We start from the raw sequence: 10471 nt of genomic DNA, 5'->3' as shown, positions 1-10471 counted from the left end.
AACAATCAACATAAAACTCACGTTCCTCTGAATTGATCGGCTCTTCCCTCTCCACAGGAATTGAGAATCAAATCGAGACATTGACCTAATCCATCCACTTGTTCAGAGGACCCATGCGTCAAGCGTCAGAGATCACCCCGAGCTTTTTCCCAGAGATTTCCGCGAGACTCCTAGCACGGCAAGACTTCAGTACATTTCTGGGTCAATTCATCATTTTCTATCTCATTCCCTCGTCTGCTTTCCTCTCCTCTCAATCCCCTGCTTCCCCAACAAGGCGATATACTCCATTACTGGTCATGGTCATCATAAATGAATGACAGAAGATGGAACGCCCAGCGTGCAAATCAACACCTTATCACGCGTCAAATTGCACTCATATATCTATATATGGCAACAATATATCTATATATGGCAACAAAAAGGATCCCAGGACACACGCAAAGCTTCGAGCTTAATTTAGTTCCCATACGATTCTTAGTCTTCCGAAAGGAAACCACGCTTTTACGTCCCATCACTGTTCGCGCAATTGTTTGACATAGGTTCGTTTCGTGAGATCAGATAAGACCGTCATAGTCTCGGTCGAGACGTCAAAACCAAGCCACGCGCTTTGCCGTTTCTGTTGACTACATAAAGTCAGGGAAAGACAGAGAGAGTGGGAGCAACAATTTTCACCAGAAGCAGTTTCTGTGAAAACAGGGCTTCAGAGAGAGACGGAAGAGACAGAAAGAAGTGGCAGCAAGGAGCTTTAAAGAGGGATTGTGGGTGTGAATCGAATCCACGAAGGAGGTGAAATTGTTGATCGAAAATTTAGTCCGAAATTTTTCATTAAGACAAAAGTCTAGCTAAGCGTTGCACTTTTACACAACCATATTGTTCATTCTGCAGGAATAGTCATTGCCTATCTGAATTGTGCGTCGCCTTATGAAATTTAAATTTGGTGTTGCTGATTAAGCATAGATAAAAATAGGATAATAAAGGAGGGAGCAAGTACAAATTAAGCATATGAACTTTCCAATAACAAACTTCTTGCATTGCATATGATGTTCTACATGACTTCCCAGAGTTTGTACGATGTGCTTTATTGTCTTTGCTGCAGTTATTCTTATCTGCTTCAATATTATGTGATCGAGACATCATGTCAAAGGTAAACTTCATTAGCATTTTCAGCAGACTTGTTGCATATGTTGCTACTAGTATGTAGTTTTTCTATTTTGTCTGCATCTTGCTTTCATGTTCACCCGCGATCTTCCAAATCACGCTCAATCCACAACCCACAATAACATCTAAGAAGTATAGTCATTACTCTACCCACATAAATGGTATTCTAATGTATCAAGCTGACCAAAGATGGGCTACATACTTACATGCACTGATGAACCATCAAACCAATCAACAAATGGCAACAAAATCATTCAAATTCATGCCTAAGAGAATTCACTGCGGTGTCCAGCTCATCAAGCTCGCAAGATTTACAAATTACCCTCTCCAGTGATATCCAAACGTGTCCTAATAACCAGCAAATCAAGTACACGTGGTAACCTTATCTTCTGTAATCAAAACTACATTCCAATGAGTACTAAACTTACACACCTCATGATTAAAACAACGAAGTCAGCAAAATCCAGAACAAAATTAAAACATTAAAGGCCGAAATTCACGATTATTTAGTATGCAATAGACTTGAAACATATCTTCTGGCAAGTGAATATGGCTCACATGATCAAGAAGAGAACAAACTGAAGTCGAATGAAGATCATCAATGCTTGTATAGCAGGCACATGTTTAATTTCAGGAAATTAAAGCATGACAACATGATTATCTCCCTCGCAAATTAACATGGATTCCTCGCCTCAACTCATGTGACTAAGATTTTGCTCCAAAAAAAAAAACTCATATGTTAAGATAACACATAAACAATTCTTATCGAGTGTTGTTTGAACAACAAATGGATATGGGCAGGCATGACCATGAATCCAAAAAATTTAGGTCACGGACAGCATTTATAACCATGACCACAACATGTTATGAACATATAAAGCATTCATGACCAAGAAATCAACATATTCTTAGAACAACTCTCATAACCAATAAATCAACATATTTTTTAGTAAGTACAGCAAGAAAAACAATGAATCCAACAAATTTGAGCTATGTACTGTAAGAATAGACATATTCAATGAGCCTACAATGCAGCAGATGTACAAATTCAATAATCAGCACAGCTTGAAATAAATATTGTGCAAATGACAACCAAGATAAACCACCATGTACATGCACGTACATTGTAAGCATGACACAAACGATACTATAATGTTTCCATCGCATGTGAAGCCCAAAACAGAGCAACGGTCAGCATGCGAAGGAAAAGCTACAACTCCAACAAATGAACAATTTGCGGTTATAGAGGATTTCTCTACGTTAACACCTAGACAATTATGCGCACTTTGAACACCTCAAGCTCAAAAATAAATCCAGAGGCTCCCAGTTTAGAGGACTATTCAGCCACGCTCCCAAAGCAGTATTTGATTGGCCGAGGACAAAGTAAACGGAAGTTGAAAGGGAAGGAGAACTCTAGGCTACCAAAGGATGAAGGATCAATTCGCAATATATGATCAGTTACATTGAACAGTAACGTACAGCTCACTGCTTTGCAATCTCAAATTGATCAATTGATTCATCACTGTCATCTCCGAGGCAAAACGTCAAATAGGTGGTGTGCATTAAGGGTGAGATGTCACACAAAGGGAATTTTCTATCAATTGGCAAGGTCTATAACATGAGAAACCCAGCCAAAAATTGCTAGAGAGGAATCGCCATCTCAGTCTGTGCGTTGTGTTCTTGCTTTGCTCGATTCCTCAACTCCCGCGTGCGCACCGAGCTTCAGAGAGTGTGTTGCGGTTGTCTTTGTTAATTAATTCTCCTGCGGAGCGGGAAATCATCCGCTTAGAAGGAGTCTCCAGTGCCTTAAGATGAGAGAGAGAAAGAGCATGAGAGAGAAGTTCGATTGGCGTAGTAATGCGCGTCAGATGCTCTGCTCTGTCACGGCCGAGGCTGCGGTGGCTAGCGACCGAGATGTGACGGCAGATGATACCGATCGGAGATGGTAGACGATCAAATTGATGGTGATGGAGCTGAAAAAAGGGTTGATTCATGCGTCTAAGCTTTTAGCTCATATTTATTTCAGCACTTGGTTAATTATCTTAGTTCAATTTCGTATTTAAAAATATATCTTTATAAATAAAAGGAAAAGGTCAAAAAAAAAAAAAAAAAAAAACAGAATAAATAAGAATAGATTGCATCTCCATCGGAAATACATCTAGAATTGCATTTAGGGAACTGAAGCAGCTTGCATTGCATTAAATTTAGATAGCATCAGTTAGATTCTTATTTCCATATATCACAGTTCATTTAGGGAAATAATTCGTTTAGTATTCATATAGCATGTTGCATTTGCATATTTGATATTTTTTTGGTGGTGGTTTATTTTGGAGAGTTGATATTGAGTTTCCATTTATAACCCACGAAAGTCCTATTCGGAAATTAATAACAAGGCTTTATAAATTTTTACACGAGGCTTGGGTTCTTTATTTCTTTCCACCTTTATTTGTTTATTTATTTGGTTCATATTTATTATTACTTGCTTGTTTAATTTCTACTTGCTCGAGCATCATGACTAATCATCTCTACATATAAGAGGATTTAAGGGAACAAAATTGAAGAGATCCCACTAAAACCTTTTTATTTTTTTTTATTTTTTTTTGTCAGAAATGGAGATATTCATATTCAAGGCGGACGAAAATTACAACCCGAAGACAGGGCGTCAATACACGGCAAAGTCGATAGCGGTGCGGGGAGGAAAAGTGGGCCAAGAAGGTGAAAGAGTTTTCCGAGCTTGGGCCTTCGCGGCCCAATCGCCGCCGCATTAGCTTCTCTTCGGCGTCAATTCGCAAGCGAGGAAAGGAGCGACGCAGCACGAAGCGTGCAACGAGCGCGAATCTCCATGGTGATGAACAGCGATCATTGATGGAGTCCACAAGAGTCAGACAATCAGATTCGATGATTAGGTGATCTTCTTCCTTGCCTTGTTCTAGCAAATAAGTAAGAGTGGAAATTAGGGCTTGAGCTTCGCATTGTAGGGCTGAGGACGCACGAACAGAACTACTGCATCCACCAATCAAAATACCAGTAGAATCTCTGAGAACACATGCGATCGCACCAAAGTGGGTATCGAGGTAAAAGCCCCATCAATATTCGCCTTAAACGCCTTGCAGTGGGGTGGAGTCCAAAGCCAATTAGGGTTGGGAAGAGCAAAGTCCGAAATGGCCGATTCTTTGTGAGGGAATTCCGGTATAGCATTGCGTCTGCGAGCTGCTTCTACAAGTTGATCGGGATACATTCGCCGCCGAAAAATAAAATGATTGCGCGATTTCAGATCTGCCGAGAGGATAGAAACAACGATCTCTTTGGAAGGTAAATCCACTTGACTTTCAAAAAACTTCTTCAAGCCACGCGTCCATTCGATTTCTATTGTAGGTTGAATGAGGAATTTGTATTTTTGGTGGGACCAAATCTTTGATGTCCATGGGCAAAACAACGAGAAAGTGTTCGGTAGTTTCGGGGGTGTGCATAGAACGAGTTGACGAGAGGGTGCAGTAAAATGTCGTCGAAAGAGATTAAATTTGGTAGGGGGAGCATTGTGACACAATGACCAGATAAAAACTTTAATCCTGGGAGGGGTATTGAGATGCCATATAGATCGCTAGAGATGGGCTGATGGCTCATAAGAGGATGAGGGAAGGTTGGGGTTCGTAGGGTAGGCTAATTGTCTAAGGAAGTGATAGGCCGATTTAACTGAATATTGACCGGATTTTGTTCCTGTCCAGATGAGATGGTCAGCTGAAGGAGCATGACTTAATGGAATAGTGAGTATCTCCTCAACAATATGCCGGTCAAAATGCTGATGAAGAAGAAAAGATTCCAAACCCGAGCGGGGAGAGGTTATGAAGCCAGCAACCAGATGAGATTCTGATCGAGGTGCTGGTCCACCTATTATGCCAGAGGTAAGCCATTTATCTTCTCGAATATTTATATGCTGTCCATCTCCCACAGACCACCTTTGAAGCTTAGGAAGAATTGTATCTCGACCTAAAAGTAAACTTTCCATCCCCAAGAGGAGTTGGTTGTATGTCGTGCATGCCAAAAACTGGTAGAAGGATGATATAGGCCTTTAAAAAGTTTAGCCCAAAGTGAGGTAGGGTTTTGAAATAGTCTCCAAGCTTGTCTTCCTAAAAGGGCTTTATTAAAGGTTAAGAGATCACGAAAGCCAAGACCACCTGCCATCTTCCTCTGTTTTAGAATATCCCATGATCGCCAATGAATACCAGCTGTTGTACTGCTTGTTTGCCACCAGAATTTAGCAATTCTTTGCTCAATAGATTCTGAGATAGAAACTTGGAAGTTTAAAAATAGACATTGCATATTGCGGAGAGCTGCACAACCATTTTTAGCAAGATTTCCTTTCCTCCTTTAGAGAGATAGTGCTCTTTCCAGCCATCAAGTTTAGCACAAACCCGACCCAAAATCCATGCAAACATATCCCTCTTAGATGTACCCCCAGATCGGATGGAATACCTAAATACTTGCCAATCTTAGATATAACAGGAACTCGTAACTCTGCAGCAAGGTTACATTTGTAAATTCGGAGGACAAAGTGCTTACCACAAAATAAACCTGATTTGTTTACGTTGATAGCTTGGCGGTCGATAGACAATCGATGTAAAACATTGGCTAGGTTACGACTTTCTAGAGTAGTTCCAGTCAAGAAAAGATTGCATCATCCATGAAAAATAAATGGGAAAGAGTAGGGCAAAGACGATTCGGTTTAATTCCTTTGAGAGTTCTGATTGGATAGCTTGGTGTATGAGAGTGAATAAAAGATTGCCGACAAGGATAAATAAATATGGAGATAGTGGATCTCCTTGTCTAAGACCCCTTGTAGGATGAAAGGAATCTAACAATTCACCATTAAATTTGACATTGAATGTGGTGGTGGTGACACATTGCATTACCCACCTAACCCATTGAACATGGAAGCCTAGCTTTTTAAGATAGTCCTCTAAAAAATCCCACTCAATCCGATCATAAGCTTTCTGCATGTCGAGCTTTAAAACCGCTTGAAAATGTTTCTTTCGTTTGCTGTGATTTAAATGATGCAAAACCTCTTGCACAACCATAATGTTGTCTTGAATCTGTCTGTCCCAGACGTAAGCACTCTGCTCTGATGAGATTAGTTCTGGAAGAAACTGCTTTAAACGGTTGGCCAACACTTTAGAAATGATTTTGTATGCAAAGTTGCATAGACTAATAGGGTGATACTGTTCTAACCTTTCCGGATGAGGCACCTTAGGGATAAGAGAAATTAGAGTCCTGTTGACAGTAGAGGGCATCACTCCCGAACTGAAAAAATTGCTAACTGATGTATAGATGTCTTCGTGAATGATATCCCGTGATGATGAAAGAATAACCCATTAAAACCATCCGGGCCAGGGCTTTGTTGGCTCCAAGCTGAAAAACAGCTTGTTTAACTTTGCTCAGTAACAAATCGAGTTAAATTGGCATTCATATCTGCTGTGATGACTGATGGCATTGATGAAGAATAGGATGATAATCTCGAAAGCCGGTTGAGCTATAAAGATTGACAAAATAGGATTGCGTGATACTCTTAAGCTGAGTAGAATCACGAATCCAGCCAAGGTGGTCATCCTTTAACATGCTGATTCGATTTCGTTGTCGACGTTGGATTGTAGTTGCATGAAAAAACTTAGTATTTTTGTCACCCTCCCGTAGCCATTGGATTCGAACGCATTGCCCAATATGATTCTTCCCTCTGCCATATTTTGCGAATTTCATCTTGTAGACTAGATACAAATGCTTTGTCATAGGTAGGACCTGTTTGATTTATATGATTCTGAAGTTGCTGTTGTAACAGGTAGACTTGCTGCTGGTTGTTGCTGTGATTCTGAAGGGATTTACTCCACTTGGCAAGAGCAAATGAAGTACGTTGTAGCTTGTTAGTTAATGATTGAGGTCGCATTGCTGATGAAGTCCATACATTGTTGATGATTGATTTACAATCTCTCTCTTGCAGCCAGAAAGCTTCAAAACAGAAAGTTTTCTTCCTTTTAAAAGAGTGCGGTTCAGTGAGTAAGAGCAGAGGACTATGATCGGGCGAAAGGAGGAAAAGCGAAGACTTCGCTTACAGGTAAGATAACCTCCACTCAATGGTGCATAAGGCCCTATCTAGCCTTTCTTTAATGGCTTCAGACCATCTCTTTTGTTTACCCATGTATAAAAGCAGCCTTTACTTTCAATGTCCATAAACTGACAATCATTCACAAACTCTCAAAAGGAATTTAATCTATATGCCTCAATAATTCTTTTGCCCTGCTTTTCCCAGTGATAAAGGATATCATTATAATCGCCAATACACACCCATGGAAAGGAACTTGAAGTTCGAATCTATGCGATATCGCCTGACTTGCTGTCTATGATGGAATATGGAAGGCGCATAAAGACGGGTAAGTCTCATAGTTTTAGCTGTACGATTCTTGGTACAAATAGTGTCAATAAAATGACAAGTAGAATGCTCAATAGTTAATGTCACCTCCTGGTCATTCCAAAAACTAACCAAACCTCCAGCCACACCCATAGGATTAACGATAAAGGAACTTGAAAACTTCAGCCGTTTCTGGATACGTTGAATCATCATGCCTTGATTTTTGTTTCCATCAAAAAAAAAACGATATTAGGCCTTTCACTCGGCCACAAGGGCACATAATGCTTGAATTGTCGGGGGTTGCCCACGACAATTCCAATTTGATGATCCTCATTTGTCTGTGGTGGCTTTTTTAGGCAAGCCACCTCAGCCCATGTTCCAACCCCTTGATAGAAATAATAGGGGTATCCGGAAGAGTTGATTCATCAAGAACTACATTGACATTAGAAGAAATCCCATAAGGATTGTATCGTTTGGTTTTTTCAGCGGACTAGATTTGGAGACTGATCGTGGAGTCTTAATTTTCTTGCAAGTAGAGGAATCCTCTGCAGCATTATGTGGAAGCATTGGCTGGTTGAACATAATGGATTTCTTTGGTCGATCGGAGGAGAAGGCTGCGGAATGATTGATGAATGTTCTGCTTTATTTTCCACTATTGCCGAAGGCTCTTTGAGGAGAGGGAGAGCTGGAAGGAGTAATGGAGGTAGCTGCTGTTGAGTTTCTGGTACTACTTCTTCGACATTTCCTTGATTAAAGTTTGGTCATAAAATGCAAACCGAATGGACTATGTTGATTGACCTCTGCCCTCAACCATTTACCATAAGATAAGCTGTCGGATGCTTCAAGTTTGGCTGCATCATAAGGAATATCATTGCAATACATGGCATAATGGCCAAGAAGACCACATGAATAACAATAATGTGATAAACGTTCATATCTGGAAGTCGAGCCATATATGCTTTCCGTCCACCTTGATGAGTTTACAGTTGCAGAGGTTCTTGTAAATTGAGTTCAACCTTAACCCGTACTGATTTAGCTGAAGAATTATCGGTACCTTCAATTCTCACTTCTGAATCGTACCTATTTGTCGGACAGCTCTAGTAATCATTTTTTTTTCTGTGCAGCGTTCTAGAGGAAGACCGAAAATGTGAACCCAAAACACACAAGTTGTAAAGTCATAACAGTGTAGAGGGTATTGGGCAACCAAGGTTTGAGAATAATTAGGTGATGGCCAAACAGCCAATGGCCGTTGTCTAAGACGCGCTGCTTTTCACCTTCAGTATTGAATTTAAAAATATAGAATCCATCTTCACGTGTAGAGATTTGAACATAGTCGTTGCGCCAAACTCTTCTTAAAGTACTCTGAAAAGCAGGAAAGTTGATAGTAGGGTTGGACAGAATTTTACCAATTAATGTAAGTTTACATTCTTGCAGTTTCTCTGGCGGTGCGTCATCTTCCCAAATGTCAACGCCATGGTCAGGCCAAAGTCGGCCAAGTCGATGACAGAGAGCAGCAACCCGAGCATCATCTTGGTGAGTAGATTCGGCCATGGAAATTACTAGTAACAATGAGTTGCGACTACATGCAAACACTGAATAAGAAAGCACTGGCTACGATGATGGTAAAGGGTGAATTAGGGTTACATTGCGCTATGGATGGTGAGATGGGAAGCAGATAGTCCATGCATGCAAGGAAGATAAAGCGGAGTGGGATTATAGAGCATGAAAAATAGATATGGCTAAAGAAAATCATGATGAAAGGATCGCAATTGCATGGAGAAGATGAAGAAATTGACGGATGAAAGAAAGGTCACTGATGCGAAGCAGAACATGGATGTTGTAGCTGAAAATTGAGAAGAGATAGTTGCGATGGGATGAAATGGAAGATGGCGCTGAGGAAGACGCCATTACCAGACAGAGATAGAGAATCAGGGAAGGAAGGGTTTAAAGAAAACATAACAGACTACCATGGCGGTAGAAATTGACTCGACAAAACGAGAGCTTTCTCGACAAAACGAGAGCTTTTTCCTGTCACTAAAACCTTTTTATGAATGGTACCAAAAAGGTATTCGGGCGAGACGATGATTTGGCCAGAAAAAAACCAGTCTATCAGAGGATTGTTAGCGGAAAAACTGAGAAGCATTCTTCACAATGGGGATTCTCCTCAAACCTCGTCACTGGACTAATTGATGTTATATTATCTAAAGAACTTCTGGTGATGTGTTCCCAACGTGCTGGTCTAATCGGAATTTTCTTCTTGTTTCCTCATTACACTTGACTTAAGGGGATTTCTTTTATTTTCTTCAAACCAAAATATTAGTGTGCCTTGCGAGCTATGACCTGTCGGAACTCATGCAAATGACAAGAATCGCATGCCGCTGCAAATTTGGGGAATGCTTTGCATCAGTTTGTTCAAAAGGGTGATAGTTTAGACACAGTCTAACTAAGCCTTGCACTTGTACTCCTTGACAATGTTCATTTTTCAGAAACAAAGTTACTATCTGAATTATGTGTCGCCTTTCAAAATCTAAACTTGGTGTTGCTGATTAAGCATAGATATGAATAGGATATCTGGGTAAGAGCTAGTACAAATTAAGCATATCATTCTTTTCAACAACAAACTTCCTGCGATGCATATAGTGTAATCATGAGCATCAATCTTGAAATTCAATGCCCATAGTTTGTAAGATGTGTGTTATTGTCAATGCTGCAGTTATCCTTGGCTGATGTCATGTCAAAGGTGAGAAACTTCATTAGCATTTTCAGGTACATCTTGCTACTAGTATGTAGTTTTTCTATTTTGTCTGCATCTTGCTTTCACATTCACACGGGATCTTCTTGGTTCTTTTTATTTGGTTGTCATAGAAGGTGTAACTTCTTCTTCTTCTTTTTCTTCTTCTTCTTTTGAAGTAAAAT

The sequence above is a fragment of the Eucalyptus grandis genome, chromosome 2 (genome assembly GCF_016545825.1).
Source record: "Eucalyptus grandis isolate ANBG69807.140 chromosome 2, ASM1654582v1, whole genome shotgun sequence".
Taxonomy (NCBI): Eukaryota; Viridiplantae; Streptophyta; class Magnoliopsida; order Myrtales; family Myrtaceae; genus Eucalyptus; species Eucalyptus grandis.
The sequence above is the reverse complement of the archived record's forward strand: the minus strand, read 5'-3'. Positions refer to the sequence as shown.